Raw genomic sequence first — 22,596 nt, 5'->3', positions numbered from 1 at the left:
GGTTGGATCCTTAGCACAAAAGCTATGGTTTGGCCAGAGGGAGAGAACTCTGTCAACTGTTCCACAAGCCCCCCACCCATTTGGCTAGATAACAGGCCAATGGTGCGTTGTCCCCCTATATGGCAGTTTTTTTCTAATAGTCCTTCAGACAAACAACTGTAATTTGCAGCATTTGCCATACCAAGCTAAGAAGAGGCAATAACACTGCCAATCTGAGCAACACCAGCATGCAAAAGCACATGGCAGCCAAGTACACCAGTAGAACTACATTAAATAGTATGACACGTCACTCCTAATCAGATTTTGGTGCTCAGATAAGGGTTACCAGCCCCTATATCAAAATAAGATTTAAAAAAATGCGGCACTCAAAAAAGTAAAGAGCAAATATGAATTTATTCGTGAATACACAATTCCAAAAATAAGCATAACATTTCGGTCTTTTCTTAGACCTTCTTCAGACTGGGACAAACAGATAAACACAAAAGTATAATACAGTCAGTTTGATCCATATGTGAAAAAAAGTACATAGAACATGATAAATCAAAATGATACACAAACAGACGATGCTGTATGAATTAGTGGTGATGCATTAATAAGCCAGGGCTATCTGTGGGTGTAACAATGACGAGGAGGGAGAAGATAACCAAGATGGTGACAGACAACTTAAGTGACCATATCAGCATCCTTCCGGATTCTTCAGTGCTCTTTAACTATTGGTTGTCCATTGTCCAAGCTGCACACTTGGCCCGACCTTTCCTTGTACGCCTTGGAGGTGCTGCCATGCCCTTCTGCAGGTATGTTGTCTGAGCGGGTGTTTAGTTATGCGGGTGCAATCATAGGTGCACCGGGCTGGATTTCCTCCAACTTTGTAAGCTCTATGGATGACAGTGTAGTGTGGTGTCTTTCAGTGTGTATGATACAGACCCCTTGGGTAATTTTCTGAAAACTTTGCACTTTGTGCAATTGTGAAACCTGTACTCCCTATTAGAGATGAGTGAATAATTCAAAGTTCGGTTGGGATTATGATCACCGAATTTACAATATTCGTCGATTAATTCGTTGAATATTCACTCAACATAACCGAACGTCATTCATGTCAATAAGAGGAAAAAACAAAGGCATGCACAACAGCTTATAATAGCCAAAAATGCTGCCAAATACATCAAATGAGGGACAAACACCAGGAAAGTGGCCTAAACTCACCCACAGTACAAATTGTAGCATGGCACTGCAGAAATCAACCAGGCATGAGGTACAGTCAGAAAAATTTAAGGATAGTAACATGGATAGTTGAGTCCAAGGAAGTGGAGGCAGGATGGTCTCGGAGGCCTACTGCTACAGGCAGCAAGCATGAAGGAGACCCAACCAGGCATGTTCACATTTCCAAAAATTATTGGCAGACAATACCAAAGTGACATCAATTTTACCACAGTAGAAATAGTACAATAGTGTATGACAAGTCTTCCACTACACCCAATCCAGCAATTGAACACGCAACCAGGAGTGTTCACATTTATAAAAATTATTGGCAGACAATACCAAATGGCATCAATTTAACCACAGTAAAATAGTATAATAGGGACCGATAGTTCTTCGACTTTACCCAATACAGCAAATGTACACCCAACCAGGAGTGTTCACATTTCCAAAAATTATTGTCAGACAATACCAAAGTGGTATCAATTTCACCACAGTAGAAATAGTATAATAGGGACCGATAGTTCTTCCACCTTGTGGTTAGGGGTGTGTTGGGGTTAGGTTGTGATTAGGGTTATGGCTAGAGTTGGGGTTAGGGTTAGGGGTGTGTTGGGGTTAGTGTTGGCATTAGAATTGAGGTGTTTCCACTGTTTAGGCACATCAGGGGTCTCCAAACGCAACATGGCGCCACCATTGATTCCAGTCAATCTTGTATTCAAATGGTGCTCTCGCCCTTCCGAGCCCCGACGTGTGCCCAAACAGTGGTTTACCGCCACATATGGGGTATCAGCGTACTCAGAACAAGCTGCGCAACAACTATTGGGGTCCAATTTCTCCTGTTACCCTTGTAAAAATAAAAAATTGCTTGCTAAAACATCATTTTTGAGGAAAGAAAAATGATTTTTTATTTTCACAGCTCTACGTTGTAAACTTCTATGAAACACTTGGGGGTTCAAAGTGCTCACCACATATCTAGATAAGTTCCTTGGGGGGTCTAGTTTCCAAAATGGGGTCACGTGTGGGGGTTTCTACTGTTTAGGCACATCAGGGGCTCTACAAACGCAACATGACGCCCGCAGACCATTACATCAAAGTCTGCATTTCAAAAGTCACTACTTCCCTTCCGAGCCCCGACGTGTGCCCAAACAGTGGCTTACCCCAACATATGGGGTATCAGCGTACTCAGGACAAGCTGGGCAACAACTATTGGGGTCCAATTTCTTCTGTTACCCTTGTGAAAATAAAAAATTGCTTGCTAAAACATAATTTTTGAGGAAAGAAAAATTATTTTTTATTTTCACAGCTCTACGTTGTAAACTTCTGTGAAGCACTTGGGGGTTCAAAGTGCTCACCACATATCTAGATAAGTTCCTTGGAGGGTCTAGTTTCCAAAATGGGGTCACGTGTGGGGGGTTTCTACTGTTTAGGCACATCAGGGGCTCTGCAAACGCAACGTGATGCACACAGACCATTACATCAAAGTCTGCATTTCAAAAGTCACTACTTCCCTTCCGAGCCCCGACGTGTGCCCAAATAGTTGTTTACCCCCACATATGGGGTATCTATGTACTCAGGACAAACTGGGCAACAAATATTGGGGTCCAGTTTCTCCTGTTACCCTTGTGAAAATAAAAAAATTGCTTGCTAAAACATCATTTTTGAGGAAACAAAAATGATTTTTTATTTTCATGACTCTACGTTGTAAACTTCTGTGAAGCACTTGGGGGTTCAAAGTGCTCACCACATATCTAGATAAGTTCCTTGGGGGTCTAGTTTTCAAAATGGGGTCACTTGTAGGGGGTTTCTACTGTTTAGGCACATCAGGGGCTCTGCAAACGCAACATGACGCCCCCAGCCCATTCCATCAAAGTCTGCATTTCAAAAGTCACTACTTCCCTTCCGAGCCCTGACGTGTGCCCAAACAGTGGTTTACCCCCACATATGGGGTATCAGTGTACTCAGGACAAACTGCGCAACAACCTTTGGGGTCCAATTTCTCCTGTTACTTTTGTGAAAATAAAAAATTGCGGGCTAAAACATAATTTTTGAGGAAAGAAAAATGATTTTTTATTTTCACGGCACTGCATTACAAACTTCTGTGAAGCACTTGGGGGTTTAAAGTTGTCACCGCACATCTAGATTAGTTCCATTAGAGGTCTAGTTTCCAAAATGGGTTCACAAGTGGGGGAGCTCCAATGTTTAGGCACACAGGGGCTCTCCAAACGCGACATGGTGTCCGCTAACGATTGGAGCTAATTTTTCATTCAAAAAGTCAAATGGCGCTCCTTCCCTTCCGAGTAGGGTTGAGCGACTTTTATTTTTATAGGATCGGGTCGGGTTTCACGAAACCCGACTTTCTCAAAAGTCGGGTCGAGTGAAATCGGCCGATCCTATAAAAAAGTCGGGGTCGGGGTCGGCCGAAACGCGAAACCCAATGCAGTGCAATGGGATACTATAGTTCCCAGGGTCTGAAGGAGAGGAAACTCTCCTTCAGGCCCTGGGATCCATATTTAAGTGTAAAATAAAGAATTAAAATAAAAAAAATTGATATATTCACACTCTGACGCGCCCTGGTAGTAACCGGCATCTTCCGTTCCTAAAAATGGCGCTTGAAAGACCTTTCGAATGCTTCACGGCTTGTGATTGGTCGCGGCGGCCCACGTGACCACTGAGCGACCAATCACAAGCCGGTGACGTTATTCTCAGGTCCTGTTCTGGTTCTCAGGTACATGAGAATTACATCACGGCTTGTGATTGGTCGCTGAGCGGTCACGTGGGCCGCCACGACCAATCACAAAGCCGTGACGTCATCGGAAGGTCCTTCACGCGTTCATTCTTAAGAAGGAAGGCTGCCGGAAAGAAGCAGGGCACGTACGAGGGTGAGTATATACCTAATAGGAATATACTCACCCTCGGCTTCTTTCCGGCAGCCTTCCTTCTTAAGAATGAACGCGTGAAGGACCTTCTGATGACGTCACGGCTTTGTGATTGGTCGCGGCGGCCCACGTGACTGCTCAGCGACCAATCACAAGCCGTGACGTAATTCTCATGTACCTGAGAACCAGAACAGGACCTGAGAATAACGTCACCGGCTTGTGATTGGTCGCTCAGCGGTCACGTGGGCCGCCGCGACCAATCACAAGCCGTGAAGCATTCGAAAGGTCTTTCAAGCGCCATTTTTAGGAACGGAAGATGCCGGTTACCAGTGGCGATGTCCAGGCTGCGTCGGAGAGGTGAGCATATCAATATTTTTTTATTTTAATTCTTTATTTTACACTTAAATGTGGATTCTGATACCGATTTCCGATATCGCAAACATATCGGAACTCGGTATCGGAATCCCGATACCAGATTCAGAAGATCGCTGACCTCATGGCCGACCCCACACAGGGGTCGGGTCGGGTTTCATGAAACCCGACTTTGCCAAAAGTCGGCGACTTCTGAAAATGGTTGACCCGTTTCGCTCAACCCTAATTCCGAGCCCTGCCGTGTGCCCAAACAGTGGTTTACCCCCACATATGAGCTATCAGTGTACTCAGGAGAAATTGCCCAATAAATTTTAGGATCCATTTTATCCTGTTGCCCATGTGAAAATGAACAAATTGAGGCTAAAAGAAATTTTTTGTGAAAAAAAAAGTACTTTTTCATTTTTACGGATCAATTTGTGAAGCACCTTGGGGTTCAAAGTGCTCACTATGCATCTAGATAAGTTCCTTGGGGGGTCTAGTTTCCAAAATGGGGTCACATGTGGAGGAGCTCCAATGCTTAGGCACACAGGGGCTCTCCAAACGCGACATGGTGTCCGCTAACGATTGGAGCTAATTTTTCATTCAAAAGTCAAATGGTGCTCCTTCCTTTCCGAGCCTTGCCGTGTGCACAAACAGTGGTTTGTAACCACATATGAGGTATTGGTGTACTCAGGAGAAATTGCCCAACACATTTTAGGATCCATTTCATCCTGTTGCCCATGTAAAAATGAAAAAATTGAGGCTAAAAGAATTTTTTTGCGAAAAAAAAGTACTTTTACATTTTTAAGGATCAATTTGTGAAGCACCTGGGGGTTCAAAGTGCTCACTATGCATCTAGGTAAGCTCCTTGGGGGGTCTAGTTTCCAAAATGGGGTCACTTGTGGGGGAGCTCCAATGTTTAGGCACACGGGGGCTCTCCAAACGCGACATGGTGTCCGCTAAAGATTGGAGCCAATTTTTCATTCAAAAGTCAAATGGTGCTCCTTCCTTTCCGAGCCTTGCCGTGTGCACAAACAGTGGTTTGTGACCAGATATGAGGCATCGGTGTACTCAGGAGAAATTGCCCAACACATTTTAGGATCCATTTCATCCTGTTGCCCATGTAAAAATGAAAAAATTGAGGCTAAAATAATTTTTTTGTGAAAAAAAAGTACTTTTACATTTTTAAGGATCAATTTGTGAAGCACCTGGGGGTTCAACGTGCTCACTATGCATCTAGGTAAGCTCCTTGGGGGGTCTAGTTTCCAAAGTGGGGGAGCTCCAATGTGAGCCAATTTTTCATTGAAAAAGTCAAATGGCGCTCCTTCCCTTCCGAGCCCTGTCGTGCGCCCAAACAGTGGTTCCCCCCCACATATGGGGTATAAGCGTACTCAGGACAAATTGTACAATAACTTTTGGGGTCCAGTTTCTCTTTTTACCCTTGGGAAAATAAAAAGATTGTTGCTAAAACATCGTTTTTGTGACTAAAAAGTTAAATGTTCATTTTTTCCTTCCACGTTGCTTCTGTTGCTGTGAAGCACCTGAAGGGTTAATAAACTTCTTGAATGTGGTTTTGAGCACCTTGAGGGGTGCAGTTTTTAGAATGGTGTCACTTTGGGGTATTTTCAGCCATATAGACCCCTCAAACTGAGTTCAAATGTTAGGTGGTCCCTAAAAAAAATGGTTTTGTAAATTTCGTTGTAAAAATGAGAAATTGCTGGTCAAATTTTAACCCTTATAACTTCCTAGCAAAAAAAAATGTTGTTTCCAAAATTGTGCTGATGTAAAGTAGACATGTGGGAAATGTTATTTATTAACTATTTTGTGTCACATAACTCTCTGGTTTAACAGAATAAAAATTAAAAATGTGAAAATTGCGAAATTTTCAAAATTTTCGCCAAATTTCCGTTTTTTTCACAAATAAACTCAGAAATTATCGACCTAAATTTACCACTAACATGAAGCCCAATATGTCACGAAAAAACATTCTCAGAATCGCTAGGATCCGTTGAAGCGTTCCTGAGTTATTACCTCATAAAGGGACACTGGTCAGAATTGCAAAAAACGGCAAGGTTATTAAGGTCAAAATAGGCTGGGTCATGAAGGGGTTAAAAATTGAAAAAATGAAATGACATTGCAAATTCGGGTTTTTCAGACTATCCTACCATTTTTTTGCAGCCACAGTATACTATATTGCAGTATTTCTGAACATATCAATTTTGGCAATTTGAAAACAATGTATATAATACAGGGAGATAAACTGAAAGGCACAGTGTCTTATTTCATATCAGTAATTTATAAGAGATGTTCTTTTAGCCTGAATGCAAATTTAATATGTCTACTTCTATTATTTTCTGATATTATTAAATATAATTCATTCTAATCCTAACATCTATTGAACTCATTTCCTTTATTTCTCTTCAAAAAAACACTAATCCTTATTATATTTTGTAAATACTAGCCCCAAGAGTTTGGATACTAATAACTAGATAACAAACAGGATGCATATTAAATGCAAACAGTATCAAAGAAGATACTCGTTAATTTCACTGCACGGATTAACGAAAGCATGCACAAATGCTTTCTTCTGCCAGGAACAGTAAAAAGAAAATATTTAAACCAAATCTATCATTGCTCATCGTACAAAACACTAGAATCTCATCTCTTTCACTGAAATAGACCAGGGAAAATCAAGTGAAAGCTACAATGCCTAATTGATTTTACTCTTTTTCTCCACTTAACAAAGAATATAGAGAGGGGAGCGAAAGGGCTAAAGATAGATTTCAAGGTCCTGCGTACTAAATTGTATATATGAATCTAAAAATAGCAGTAGAAAAATAATATTTATTTTATATTTAGAATAATAGAAGGAATCATGTGCCGATGTGCCAAATTGATCATAGTAGCGCACACTGTAAAATGTATCTTTGCCACATATTTAGACACTTTTGTCATATCACCTCTTGTTTAACTTATTTTTAGACCCATTTCTGCACCAACATGTTGTGACATTTTAACTATGCCTTTCCTTCCTCGTTTTAACTTGTAATTATATAAGAAACAACAAAATACATCAAAAAGTGCCAAATTCAATTTGCATTCAATGAGCTGAGCCACTTATCTAAAACTATTATGTTCTAAAATACTGATTAGACACTGTATATGCTTTCTCTGATGTGAAAGTTTTAGACATGTGTTGAAAGATTGCTGCAAAATATGAAATCTTTCAAAACAGTAGTGCTAATTGTTCATTTTTAGCATTTAACAAAATGCTGAGGGAATAATAAAAAGATAAATTGACTTAAATCAATATTTGGTGTCACCACCTTTTTACTTTCAAAACAGCATCAATTATTCTAGATGTAATTGCACAAAGTCAGTTATTTTGAAAGATTATTTTCAAGTGTGTAAGCAATCAAATACACCAAACAGGTGATAATCACCATCATTTTCAATTGTAGGTTGAAACACTGTCATTAACTTTAAAAACAGCTGTGAATGAGCAGCCAAACTCTGTTAAAGGTGAAGTTGTGGAAGACATTTTTATGTCTCACAGCTCATAGACTATGGCCAAACTGAGCACACCAGCAAGACACAAGGTAGGTATACTGCATCTGCAAGGTTTCTCCCAGGCAGAGATTTCTAAGCAGACTAGAGTTACAAGATGTGCTGTTCAAACTCTTTTATAAGAAGCAACAAAAAACAAGCAACATTGAGGACTATAGATCCAGTGATCTGCCAAGGAAACTTAGTACAGCAGACACATACTTTCCTTTAAAATCAGAAAAAGTCCAGCAGTGCCATCAGCTCAGAACTGGCAATAACCAGTGAGACCCAGCTACACTCATCTACTGTACAGAGAAGATTGGCCAAAAGTGGTCTTTATGGAAGCCTGCAGCCTAAAAAACATACCTTCAACATGGAAACTTTACCAAGCAACTCTACTACTCATGAAAACATAACAACTGAGGTGCAGAAAAAATGGCAGCATTTTTTCTGATTTTGTGAGTTAACATTTTAAATATTTGCCTGTAATAAAAGATACAGTTATATGAAAAAGTTTGGGCACCCCTATTAATCTTAAGCTTAATGTTTTATAAAAATTGTTTTTTTTACAACAGCTATTTCAGTTTCAAATATCTAATAACTGTTGAACACAGTAATGTTTCTGCCTTGAAATGAGGTTTATTGTACTAACAGAAAATGTGCAATCTGCATTCAAACAAAATTTGACAGGTGCATAAGTATGGGCACCTCACCAGAAAAGTGACATTAATATTTAGTAGATCCTCCTTTTGCAAAAATAACAGCCTCTAGTTGCTTCCTGTAGCTTTTAATGAGTTCCTGGATCCTGGATGAAGGTATTTTTGACCATTCCTCTTTACAAAACAATTCCAGTTCAGTTAAGTTTGATGGTCTGGGGACTGGGATTGCCATTCCAGAACAGTGTAATTGTTCCTCTGCATGAATGCCTGAGTAGATTTGGAGCGGTGTTTTGGATCATTGTCTTGCTGAAAGATCCATCCCCTGCGTAACTTCAACTTTGTCACTGATTCATGAACATTATTGTCAAGAATCTGCTGATACTGAGAGGAATCCATGCGTCCCTCAACTTTAACAAGATTCCCGGTGCCGGCATTGGCCACACAGCCCCAAAGCATGATGGAACCTCCACCAAATGTTACTGTGGGTAGCAAGTGTTTTTCTTGGAATGCTGTGTTTTTTTTGCCGCTATGCATAACGCCTTTTTGTATGACCAAACAACTCAATCTTGGTTTCATCAGTCCACAGGACCTTTTTCCAAAAAGAAATTGGCTTCTCCAAATGTGCTTTTGCATACCTCAGCCGACTCTGTTTGTGGCGTGCTTGCAGAAACGGCTTCTTTCGCATCACTCTCCCATACAGCTTCTCCTTGTGCAAAGTGCGTTGTATAGTTGACCGATGCACAGTGACACCATCTGCAGCAAGTTGATGCTGCAGCTCTCTGGAGGTGGTCTGAGGATTGTCCTTGACTGATCTCACCATTCTTCTTCTCTGCCTTTCTGATGTTTTTCTTGGCCTGCCACTTCTGGCCTTAACAAAAACTGTACCTGTGTTCTTCCATTTCCTTACTATGTTCCTCACAGTGGAAATTGACAGGTTAAATCTCTTAGACAGCTTTTTGTATCCTTCCACTGAACAACTATGTTGAATAATCTTTGTTTTCAGATCATTTGACAGTTGTTTTGAGGAGCCCATGATGCCACTCTTCAGAGGAGATTCAAACAGGTGAACAACTTGCAAGTGGCCACTTTAAGTAGCTTTTCTCATGATTGCATACACCTAGCTGTGAAGTTCAAAGCTCAATGAGGTTACAAAACCAAAAAAAGTGCTTTAGTAAGTCAGTAAAAAGTAGGTAAGAGTATTTAAAACAAGAAAATGATAAGGGTGCCCATACTTATGCACCTGTCAAATTTTGTTTGAATGCAGATTGCACAATTTCTGTTAGTACAATAAACCTCATTTCAAGGCAGAAACATTACTGTGTCCAACAGTTATTAGATATATGAAACTGAAATAGCTGTTGCAAAAAAACAATTTTTATAAATTAAGCTTAAGATTAATAGGGGTGCCCAAACTTTTTCATATAACTGTAATTGAAGAACTGAGGAACAGTGCAATAATGAATGCTTTCAGGCAGCAGTGAAGCATGGTGGTGGTTTCTTGCAAGTTTGAGGCTGCATGTCAGAAAATTGAGAATTTGTCAGGATAAAAGGTATACTCAATGCTGGGAAATGCAAACCGTTACTTATTCATCATGCAATGTCTGATTGGCTCCAAGTATATTACGTTGCAAGACAACAACCTCAAACATTTAGCTATGGTCATTAAGAACTGCAGTGTTATTATAAAGAACAAGGAGCCTTGGAAATGATGATATAGCCCCACACGGTCTGACCTCAATATCATTGTGTCTGTTTGGGTTTACTTGAAGTGATAGAAGGATTTGTGCAAGGCTACATACACAGAAAATCTCTGGATAGTTCTTCAAGATGTTTGGAACCACTTCCCTGCCAAGTTCCTTAAAAAACTGTGTGAAAGGCAACGAGTGGTCACACCAAATATTGATTTTATTTACATTTCTCTTTGTATATTCACTATTAGTGTTGAGTAGTGTTGAGCGATACTTTCCGATATCGGAAAGTATCGGTATCGGAAAGTATCGGCCGATACCGTCAAAATATCGGATCCAATCCGATACCGATACCCGATCCCAATGCAAGTCAATGGGACGAAAATATCGGAATTAAAATAAACCCTTTATACACTTGTAGGTTCATTCTACATGAAGGAAAACAACTAAGAATAATGTAGGATGTATTGGGGGACGTGGCGGAGACATTAAAGGCACAGAGGTTTAGCCCAATGTAATAGAACAGCAGGATTTTTTTTTTTTTTTATGACGTTCGGCGTTAGAAAGAATTTGACTATGTTATTTTTTTTTTTTTTTATGTCACATATTGATGTTTCACTATCACTACTTCAACGCCCTTCACCTTCTTTTTTACTTCTCCCACGCTTTCTTCTTCATTATCCTCATCATCAGCTTCTTTGACATCAACTTCTTCACCTTATTCATCTTCTTCTTCATCTTCTACCTATTATTTTTTGGGTTACATTGTTCATATTCTTTTTATTTTACTATTATCTTCATCATATTCTACTTCTTCATCATATTCTTATTTGTGACAGGCATTCCCGTAGTTGTTATCTATAAAAGTTTGAAGATTACACCTTCCGTTCTGCCTGTCACAAAAGAGTTACATTTGTCCGCGTTCAGTTTGGCCTGCAGCATCAGGCTTTATCCAGGGGCACCACGAGGAGGAACGGACTCACCCCCATACACTGCTTAGTCTTCTTCTGCTTATAATTTAGATAATATTTTTTGCTCTGATATTTAGTGTTATGCTTAATGTTCTTCTGCTCTTTGTTCTGCAGCCTCTTGTTCTTCTGCTTCTCGGTCTTCCAGGTCGTCGTCGTCTCCAGGGTTGTCGTCTCCGGGGTCGTCGTCATCGGGGTGGTCTTCAGGGTCGTCGTCTCCGGGGTCGTCGTCATCACGGTGGTCTTCAGGGTCATCGTCTCCAGGGTCGTCGTCATCACGGTGGTTGTCGTCTCTGGTGTCGTCGTCATCTTAGGGGTGTTCTTCCGGGTCATCGTGTTTAGTCTCTTGAACTTGGAAATGTAGCAGAAGGTACAAGAAGGCTGAGAAAATGCCGAGAACCAGCTGATGGAACTGGAACTCGGATGGCTACCCGAAGGTCCAAGAGCCAATGGAACTACCGAGGACCAGCTGACGTTACTGGAACCCGGTTACTAAGCAGGAGGTACCCGTGCCTGAAAGCACTACCAAGGACCACCTGACGTTGGTGGAACTCGGATACCCAGAGGGAGGCACCTAAGCCAAAGGCTCTGCCCGGAACCAGCTGACGGTACTGGAACCAGGATGGGGAGCAGAAGGTACAAGAGCAAAAGACACTGCCGAGAACCAGCTGACGGTGCTGGAACCCGGATGGGTAGCCGAAGGTCCAAGAGCCAATGGAACTACCGAGGACCAGCTGACGTTACTGGAACCCGGTTACTAAGCAGGAGGTACCCGTGCCTGAAAGCACTACCAAGGACCACCTGACGTTGGTGGAACTCGGATACCCAGAGGGAGGCACCTAAGCCAAAGGCTCTGCCCGGAACCAGCTGACGGTACTGGAACCAGGATGGGGAGCAGAAGGTACAAGAGCAAGTGTCTGCGTGGCTTTTGCAGGACACGATGCCGGCTGCACAGCAGGGGAACAGCTGGCGGTGCTGAACCCCACTGACACATTGGCTGGTGTTTTTCTCTGTGCAGCTAGCAGTACCGGGCCCCAACTGGCGGTGTTGGAGCCCGGGGTCAGCAGGAGGAGGAGATGGAGCAGAGTGTAGGCCGAAGCCTGCACTGGCGGCAGCTTTTGGGTCTGTTGTGCCTGCGTGGCAGTTGCAGGACACGTTGCCGGCTGCACAGCAGGGGAACAGCTGGCGGTGCTGAACCCCACTGACACATTGGCTGGTGTTTTTCTCTGTGCAGCTAGCAGTACCGGGCCCCAACTGGCGGTGTTGGAGCCCAGGGCTCTGCAGGGGGAGCAGAGTGTAGGCCGAAGCCTAATTGAACCAATTTCAAAGGTAACCTTTAACCCCCCCTCAGGGGTTACAAAGTAGAAGAGCCACAGCTTATGCAGCAGTAGTGCTGCACAAGTCAAAGGTTGCTCTTTTAATTTCGCTCCTTGCACACGCTGAAAGGAACACGTATAACATTTAGCCCTTTATACAGTCAAACTGTGTTGGAGGCGCGAGTTCCCTTTGTAATGAGACGCAGCACAGATGTCAAGAATCCCACCTTGGTGCTGGGTGCAGCCTCCTGAGCGTTGTTATTTGCTGTACAGAAGTCTGCGCTGTCGTGTTATCCCCTGGCCTAGCGCTGTTAGCGCTGCCCATGTTCTGGCATGATTTAATGTCGGCCGGTGTGGTTCGCGATGACCAAGAATCCCAGCCCCGCAGTGTCTTAACATTGTTAAAACACTGCGGGGCTGGGATTCAGGGCCTGGCGCAGCACATATGTTCGCCTCTCACACTCGGGTCCTTACACCCGCTTCAGACTGTGCGGCGTCATCTGATCCCTTATCGCATGCCACGGCCATGAAGCCGCACAGTCCGCAGAAGGCGGAAGGAGATGAGGGACAGGCGAACTGATGCACTGATCATGCCCATCAATCACACCCTCGCAGTCCCAATAACTAAGACAACGAGGGGCGTTGTGTGGGTCAGGGCGGCCGCAGAGGCGCAGGCAGCCAAACCATGATGCCAGAAGACGGGCAGCGCTACCAAGGGGGTTGCAGCGTGTCATTACAAAGGAAAGTCACACCACCGGGACGGTTAAATGGTCACACAGAGGACACATTTTAGACGTGTTTTCAGTTCCACATGTGCGAGGAGAATACGTTTATGAGCCACCTTGCACACATGCAGCATTACCGCTGTACAAGGTGGCCTTTAAAACGTACAAACGCCTGGGGGAGGGGGGACAGGTTCCCTTCAATTTCAGTTCTTGTGTCTGCGTGGCTTTTGCAGGACACGATGCCGGCTGCACAGCAGGGGAACAGCTGGCGGTGCTGAACCCCACTGACACATTGGCTGGTGTTTTTCTCTGTGCAGCTAGCAGTACCGGGCCCCAACTGGTGGTGTTGGAGCCTGGGGTCAGCAGGAGGAGGAGAGGGAGCAGAGTGTAGGCCGAAGCCTGCACTGGCGGCAGCTTTTGGGTCTGTTGTGCCTGCGTGGCAGTTGCAGGACACGTTGCCGGCTGCACAGCAGGGGAACAGCTGGCGGTGCTGAACCCCACTGACACATTGGCTGGTGTTTTTCTCTGTGCAGCTAGCAGTACTGGGCCCCAACTGGCGGTGTTGGAGCCCAGGGCTCTGCAGGGGGAGCAGAGTGTAGGCCGAAGCCTAATTGAACCAATTTCAAAGGTAACCTTTAACCCCCCCCTCAGGGGTTACAAAGTAGAAGAGCCACAGCTTATGCAGCAGTAGTGCTGCACAAGTCAAAGGTTGCTCTTTTAATTTCGCTCCTTGCACACGCTGAATGAAACACGTATAACATTTAGCCCTTTAAACAGTCAAACTGTGTTGGAGGCGCGAGTTCCCTTTGTAATGAGACGCAGCACAGATGTCAAGAATCCCACCTTGGTGCTGGGTGCAGCCTCCTGAGCGTTGTTATTTGCTGTACAGGAGTCTGCGCTGTCGTGTTATCCCCTGGCCTAGCGCTGTTAGCGCTGCCCATGTTCTGGCATGATTTAATGTCGGCCGGTGTGGTTCGCGATGACCAAGAATTCCAGCCCCGCAGTGTCTTAACATTGTTAAAACACTGCGGGGCTGGGATTCAGGGCCTGGCGCAGCACATATGTTCGCCTCTCACACTCGGGTCCTTACACCCGCTTCAGACTGTGCGGCGTCATCTGATCCCTTATCGCATGCCACGGCCATGAAGCCGCACAGTCCGCAGAAGGCGGAAGGAGATGAGGGACAGGCGAAGATATGCACCGCTCCTGCCCATCATTCACACCCTCGCAGTCCCAAGAAATCAGACACCGAGGGGCGTTGTGTGGGTCAGGGCGGCCGCAGAGGCGCAGGCAGCCAAACAATGATGCCAGAAGACGGGCAGCGCTACCAAGGGGGTTGCAGCGTGTCATTACAAAGGAAAGTCACACCACCGGGACGGTTAAATGGTCACACAGAGGACACATTTTAGACGTGTTTTCAGTTCCACATGTGCGAGGAGAATACGTTTATGAGCCACCTTGCACACATGCAGCATTACCGCTGTACAAGGTGGCCTTTAAAACGTACAAACGCCTGGGGGAGGGGGGACAGGTTCCCTTCAATTTCAGTTCTTGTGTCTGCGTGGCTTTTGCAGGACACGATGCCGGCTGCACAGCAGGGGAACAGCTGGCGGTGCTGAACCCCACTGACACATTGGCTGGTGTTTTTCTCTGTGCAGCTAGCAGTACCGGGCCCCAACTGGCGGTGTTGGAGCCCGGGGTCAGCAGGAGGAGGAGAGGGAGCAGAGTGTAGGCCGAAGCCTGCACTGGCGGCAGCTTTTGGGTCTGTTGTGCCTGCGTGGCAGTTGCAGGACACGTTGCCGGCTGCACAGCAGGGGAACAGCTGGCGGTGCTGAACCCCACTGACACATTGGCTGGTGTTTTTCTCTGTGCAGCTAGCAGTACTGGGCCCCAACTGGCGGTGTTGGAGCCCAGGGCTCTGCAGGGGGAGCAGAGTGTAGGCCGAAGCCTAATTGAACCAATTTCAAAGGTAACCTTTAACCCCCCCCTCAGGGGTTACAAAGTAGAAGAGCCACAGCTTATGCAGCAGTAGTGCTGCACAAGTCAAAGGTTGCTCTTTTAATTTCGCTCCTTGCACACGCTGAATGAAACACGTATAACATTTAGCCCTTTAAACAGTCAAACTGTGTTGGAGGCGCGAGTTCCCTTTGTAAAGAGACGCAGCACAGATGTCAAGAATCCCACCTTGGTGCTGGGTGCAGCCTCCTGAGCGTTGTTATTTGCTGTACAGGAGTCTGCGCTGTCGTGTTATCCCCTGGCCTAGCGCTGTTAGCGCTGCCCATGTTCTGGCATGATTTAATGTCGGCCGGTGTGGTTCGCGATGACCAAGAATCCCAGCCCCGCAGTGTCTTAACATTGTTAAAACACTGCGGGGCTGGGATTCAGGGCCTGGCGCAGCACATATGTTCGCCTCTCACACTCGGGTCCTTACACCCGCTTCAGACTGTGCGGCCTCATCTGATCCCTTATCGCATGCCACGGCCATGAAGCCGCACAGTCCGCAGAAGGCGGAAGGAGATGAGGGACAGGCGAAGATATGCACCGCTCCTGCCCATCAATCACACCCTCACAGTCCCAAGAAATCAGACACCGAGGGGCGTTGTGTGGGTCAGGGCGGCCGCAGAGGCGCAGGCAGCCAAACAATGATGCCAGAAGACGGGCAGCGCTACCAAGGGGGTTGCAGCGTGTCATTACAAAGGAAAGTCACACCACCGGGACGGTTAAATGGTCACACAGAGGACACATTTTAGACGTGTTTTCAGTTCCACATGTGCGAGGAGAATACGTTTATGAGCCACCTTGCACACATGCAGCATTACCGCTGTACAAGGTGGCCTTTAAAACGTACAAACGCCTGGGGGAGGGGGGACAGGTTCCCTTCAATTTCAGTTCTTGTGTCTGCGTGGCTTTTGCAGGACACGATGCCGGCTGCACAGCAGGGGAACAGCTGGCGGTGCTGAACCCCACTGACACATTGGCTGGTGTTTTTCTCTGTGCAGCTAGCAGTACCGGGCCCCAACTGGCGGTGTTGGAGCCCGGGGTCAGCAGGAGGAGGAGATGGAGCAGAGTGTAGGCCGAAGCCTGCACTGGCGGCAGCTTTTGGGTCTGTTGTGCCTGCGTGGCAGTTGCAGGACACGTTGCCGGCTGCACAGCAGGGGAACAGCTGGCGGTGCTGAACCCCACTGACACATTGGCTGGTGTTTTTCTCTGTGCAGCTAGCAGTACCGGGCCCCAACTGGCGGTGTTGGAGCCCAGGGCTCTGCAGGAGGAGCAGAGTGTAGGCCGAAGCCTAATTGAACCAATTTCAAAGGTAACCTTTAACCCCCCCCCTCAGGGGTTACAAAGTAGAAGAGCCACAGCTTATGCAGCAGTAGTGCTGCACAAGTCAAAGGTTGCTCTTTTAATTTCGCTCCTTGCACACGCTGAAAGGAACACGTATAACATTTAGGCCCTTACACAGTCAAACTGATTTTGAGGCGTGAGTTCCCTTCGTAAAGAGACGCAGTACAGCTGGCAAAAATGCCACCTTGGTGCTTGGCGCGGCCTCCTGAGCATCGTTATTTGTTGCACAGGAGTCTGCGCTGTCGTGTTATCCCTTGGCCTTGCGCTGTTAGCGCTGCCCATCCTCTGACATCATGTAATGTCGGCCGGTGCGGTTTGCGATGACCATGAATCCCAGCCCCGCAGTGTCTTAACATTGTTAAAACACTGCGGGGCTGGGATTCATGGCCTGGTGCAGTACATATGTTCGCCTCTCGCTTGGTTTCTTACACCCGCTTCAGACTATGCGGCGTCAGCTGATCCCTTATCGCATGCCACGGCCATGAAGCCGCACAGTCCGAAGAAGGCGGAAGGAGATGAGGGACAGGCGAAGAAATGCACCGTTCATGCCCATCAATCACACCCTCGCAGTACAAATAAATAAGACACCGAGGGGCGTTGTGTGGGGCAAGGCGGCCGCAGAGGCGCAGGCAGCCAAACAATGATGCCAGAAGACGGGCAGCGCTACCAAGGAGCTTGTTGCGTGTCAATACAAAGGAAAATCACACCTGAGGGACGTTTTAATGGTCGCAGAGGACTCATTTTAGACGTGTTCAGTTCCCCATGGGCAAGGAGACTAAGTTTCTGAGCCACCTTGCACACATGCAGCATTACTGTCGTACAAGGTGGCTGTAAAACGTAGAAACACCTGGGGGAGGGGGGACAGGTTTCCTTCAATTTCAGTTCTTGTGTCTGCGTGGCTTTTGCAGGACACGATGCCGGCTACACAGCAGGGGAACAGCTGGCGGTGCTGAACCCCACTGACACATTGGCTGGTGTTTTTCTCTGTGCAGCTAGCAGTACCGGGCCCTAACTGGCGGTGTTGGAGCCCAGGGTCAGCAGGAGGAGGAGAGGGAGCAGAGTGTAGGCCGAAGCCTGCACTGGAGCAAGTTGAAAGGGAAACTTTAACCCCCCCCCCAGGCGTTTGTAGCTGAAAGAGCCATCGTGTACAGCACTAATGCTGGAAAAGGTAAACTTAGCTCTTTTAATTATGGTCCTTGCACATGCTGAACCTAACACTTATGAAAAGTGTCCCCTCCTACCGTGATACCGTTCGGTAGGTGGAACTTTCCTTTGTGATGTGACGCAGCACAGCCGTCATTCTTACCCCCTTGGCGCCGTGCGCCGCCTCCTCAGCGTTGTTTGAATCAGTCCCGGAGCCTGCGCTGTTAGGTTAGCCCTTGGCCATGCACACATTTTGCGCTGCCCGTCTTCTGACATCATTTGGTGTCAGGCTGGCTGCGCCTGTGCGGCCGCGCTGGCCGAGATCCCGCCTCGTACTGTCTTCTGATTTCATCCCACTGGGGGCCTGAGATACGTGGCCATGCGCAGTGCATATCCTCGCCTCTCACTCCCCTCCCTACGGCTTCTTCAGACTGTGCGGTGTCACGGCCGTGGCATGCTATTAGGGACCAGCTGACACCGAACAGTCTGAAGAAGCCATAGGGAGATGAGTGAGAGGTGGAGGTTCAGATATGCACTGCGCATGTCCATGGATCTCAGGCCCCCAGTGGGATGAAATCAGAAGACAGTACGAGGCGGGATCTCGGCCAGCGCGGCCGCACAGGCGCAGCCAGCCTGACACCAAATGATGTCAGAAGACGGGCAGCGCAAAATGTGTGCATGGCCAAGGGCTAACCTAACAGCGCAGGCTCCGGGACTGATTCAAACAACGCTGAGGCGGCGGCGCACGGCGCCAAGGGGGTAAGAATGACGGCTGTGCTGCGTCACATCACAAAGGAAAGTTCCACCAACCGTACGGTATCACGGTAGGAGGGGGCACTTTTCATAAGTGTTAGGATCAGCATGTGCAAGGAGCACCACGAAAAGAGGCACTTTTTCCCTTTGCATCATTACTGCTGCACAAGGTGGCTCCTTCAGTAACACCTGGGGGGGGGGGCAGGTTCCCTTAAATTTAACTTGTTGTGCCTGCGTGGCGGTCGCAGTACACGCTGCCGGCTGCACAGCAGGGGAACAGCTGGCGGTGCTGAACCCCACTAACACATTGGCGAGGTGTTTGGCTCTGTGCGGACAGCACTTCTGGACGGCAACTGGCGGTGTTGGAGCCCAGGGACAGGTGGAGGAGGAGGAGGTTGGAGGAGGTTGGAGGAGGTAGGAGGGATTGCCACACACACAGCAGGGGAACAGCTGACGTTACTGAACCCCAATAACAGAGGAGGGACTGTCGGGACTGTGCGGACAGCACTTCTGGACGGCAACTGGCGGTGTTGGAGCCCAGGGACAGGTGGAGGAGGAGGAGGTTGGAGGAGGTAGGAGGAGGTAGGAGGGATTGCCACACACACAGCAGGGGAACAGCTGACGTTACTGAACCCCAATAACAGAGGAGGGACTGTCGGGACTGTGCGGACAGCACTTCTGGACGGCAACTGGCGGTGTTGGAGCCCAGGGACAGGTGGAGGAGGAGGAGGTTGGAGGAGGTAGGAGGAGGTAGGAGGGATTGCCACACACACAGCAGGGGAACAGCTGACGTTACTGAACCCCAATAACAGAGGAGGGACTGTCGGGACTGTGCGTACAGCACTTCTGGACGGCAACTGGCGGTGTTGGAGCCCAGGGACAGGTGGAGGAGGAGGAGGTTGGAGGAGGTAGGAGGGATTGCCACACACACAGCAGGGGAACAGCTGACGTTACTGAACCCCAATAACAGAGGAGGGACTGTCGGGACTGTGCGTACAGCACTTCTGGACGGCAACTGGCGGTGTTGGAGCCCAGGGACAGGTGGAGGAGGAGGAGGTTGGAGGAGGTTGGAGGAGGTAGGAGGGATTGCCACACACACAGCAGGGGAACAGCTGACGTTACTGAACCCCAATAACAGAGGAGGGACTGTCGGGACTGTGCGGACAGCACTTCTGGACGGCAACTGGCGGTGTTGGAGCCCAGGGACAGGTGGAGGAGGAGGAGGTTGGAGGAGGTTGGAGGAGGTAGGAGGGATTGCCACACACACAGCAGGGGAACAGCTGACGTTACTGAACCCCAATAACAGAGGAGGGACTGTCGGGACTGTGCGGACAGCACTTCTGGACGGCAACTGGCGGTGTTGGAGCCCAGGGACAGGTGGAGGAGGAGGAGGTTGGAGGAGGTTGGAGGAGGTAGGAGGGATTGCCACACACACAGCAGGGGAACAGCTGACGTTACTGAACCCCAATAACAGAGGAGGGACTGTCGGGACTGTGCGGACAGCACTTCTGGACGGCAACTGGCGGTGTTGGAGCCCAGGGACAGGTGGAGGAGGAGGAGGTTGGAGGAGGTAGGAGGAGGTAGGAGGGATTGCCACACACACAGCAGGGGAACAGCTGACGTTACTGAACCCCAATAACAGAGGAGGGACTGTCGGGACTGTGCGTACAGCACTTCTGGATGGCAACTGGCGGTGTTGGAGCCCAGGGACAGGTGGAGGAGGAGGAGGTTGGAGGAGGTTGGAGGAGGTAGGAGGGATTGCCACACACACAGCAGGGGAACAGCTGACGTTACTGAACCCCAATAACAGAGGAGGGACTGTCGGGACTGTGCGTACAGCACTTCTGGACGGCAACTGGCGGTGTTGGAGCCCAGGGACAGGTGGAGGAGGAGGAGGTTGGAGGAGGTAGGAGGGATTGCCACACACACAGCAGGGGAACAGCTGACGTTACTGAACCCCAATAACAGAGGAGGGACTGTCGGGACTGTGCGGACAGCACTTCTGGACGGCAACTGGCGGTGTTGGAGCCCAGGGACAGGTGGAGGAGGAGGAGGTTGGAGGAGGTAGGAGGAGGTAGGAGGGATTGCCACACACACAGCAGGGGAACAGCTGACGTTACTGAACCCCAATAACAGAGGAGCGACTGTTGACTGTGCGTACAGCACTTCTGGACGGCAACTGGCGGTGTTGGAGCCCAGGGACAGGTGGAAAAGCAGAGGAACACAATGTAGGCCGAAGCCTGAGAAAGTCGAAAGGGAACCTTTAACCCCCCCCCCCAAGGTGTTTGTAGCTGAAAGAGCCAGCTTGTGCAGCACAAAAGATGCAAAAGGAAAAGGTGGCTCTTTTCATCATGCTCCTTGCAAACACAGAACTAAACACTTATAAAATGTGTCCCCTGCAACCGTAAAACCGTCCTGGAGGTGGGACTTTCCTTCGTAATGTGATGCAGCACAGCCGTCATTCCTACCCCCCCGGCGCCGCGCACCGGCTCCTCAGCGTTGTTTGATTCCGTCCCGGAGCCTGCGCTGTCATGTTATCCCGTGGCCAGGCACACTTAGCGCTGCCCGTCTTCTGGCATCATTTGGTGTCAGGATGGCTGCGCCTGTGCGGCCGCGCTGGCCGAGAGCCCGCCTCGCAGTGTCTTCTGATTTAATCCCACTGGGGGCCTGGGATCCATGGACATGCGCAGTGCATATCCTCGCCTCTCACTCCCCTCCCTACGGCTTCTTAAGACTGTGCGGTGTCACGGCCGTGGCATGCTATTAGGGACCAGCTGACACCGAACAGTCTGAAGAAGCCATAGGGAGATGAGTGAGAGGTGGAGGTTCAGATATGCACTGCGCATGTCCATGGATCCCAGGCCCCCAGTGGGATTAAATCAGAAGACACTGCGAGGCGGGCTCTCTGCCAGCGCGGCCGCACAGGCGCAGCCATCCTGACACCAAATGATGCCAGAAGACGGGCAGCGCTAAGTGTGCCTGGCCACGGGATAACATAACAGCGCAGGCTCCGGGACGGAATCAAACAACGCTGAGGAGCCGGTGCGCGGCGCCGGGGGGGTAGGAATGACGGCTGTGCTGCATCACATTACGAAGGAAAGTCCCACCTCCGGGACGGTGTTACGGTATCAGTGGACACATTTTATAAGTGTTAAGTTCTGCGTGTGCAAGGTGCTAAACAAAAATAGCTACCTTTTCCTTGTGCAGCATTACTGCTGCACAAGGAGGCTCTTTCAGTAACAAACGCCTTGGGAGGGGGGACAGATTCCCTTACATTTCAGTTGTTGTGTCAGCGTGGCGGTCGCATGACACATTGCCGGCTACACAGCTGGGGATCAGCTGACGTTACTGAAACCCAATAACACTGGGTCGTATGTTTTGACTGTGCAGACGGCACTTCTGAGCCTCAACTGGCGGTGTTGGAGCCCAGGAATTTAAATTCAGGTGGTAGAAATATGAACACAACAGGAGACCTGGATAACGTATACAGTGACCTAATTATTTAATCAGGAGGAGGAGTGGCAAATTCCTGCGAGATCCAGGCCTTGTTCATTTTCAGGAAAGTAAGCCGGTCAACGTTATCGGAGGATAGTCGCATGCGACGGTCAGTTAGTACACCACCTGCAGCACTAAAGACACGTTCCCGATAATACACTGGCCGCAGGGCAAGACAGCACCTCCAATGCATACTGGCTTAGCTCTGGCCATGTATCCAGCTTTGAGACCCAAAACTTGAAAGGGGAAGAGCCGTCTGGGAGTACAGCAAGAGGGCAAGACATGTAGTCTGTCACCATCTGACGGAACCGTTGCCTCCTGCTGACTGGAGCCGTCTGTGATGGTGTAGACTTTTGTGGGGGGCACAGAAAACTGTGCCACAGTTGGGCCATACTGGTCTTGCCTTGGGCAGAGGCACTGCTTCTGCTCCCTCTTTGTGCAGAGCCTCCACCACTGCCTGGACGCACTGAGCTGCTTTGGAATGCACTAGCAGCACTTCTCTCAGTTGGAATGGAGAAGATGATGGAATTGACCAGT

Source organism: Ranitomeya variabilis, chromosome 1, assembly GCF_051348905.1.
Source record: "Ranitomeya variabilis isolate aRanVar5 chromosome 1, aRanVar5.hap1, whole genome shotgun sequence".
Taxonomy (NCBI): Eukaryota; Metazoa; Chordata; class Amphibia; order Anura; family Dendrobatidae; genus Ranitomeya; species Ranitomeya variabilis.
The sequence above is the reverse complement of the archived record's forward strand: the minus strand, read 5'-3'. Positions refer to the sequence as shown.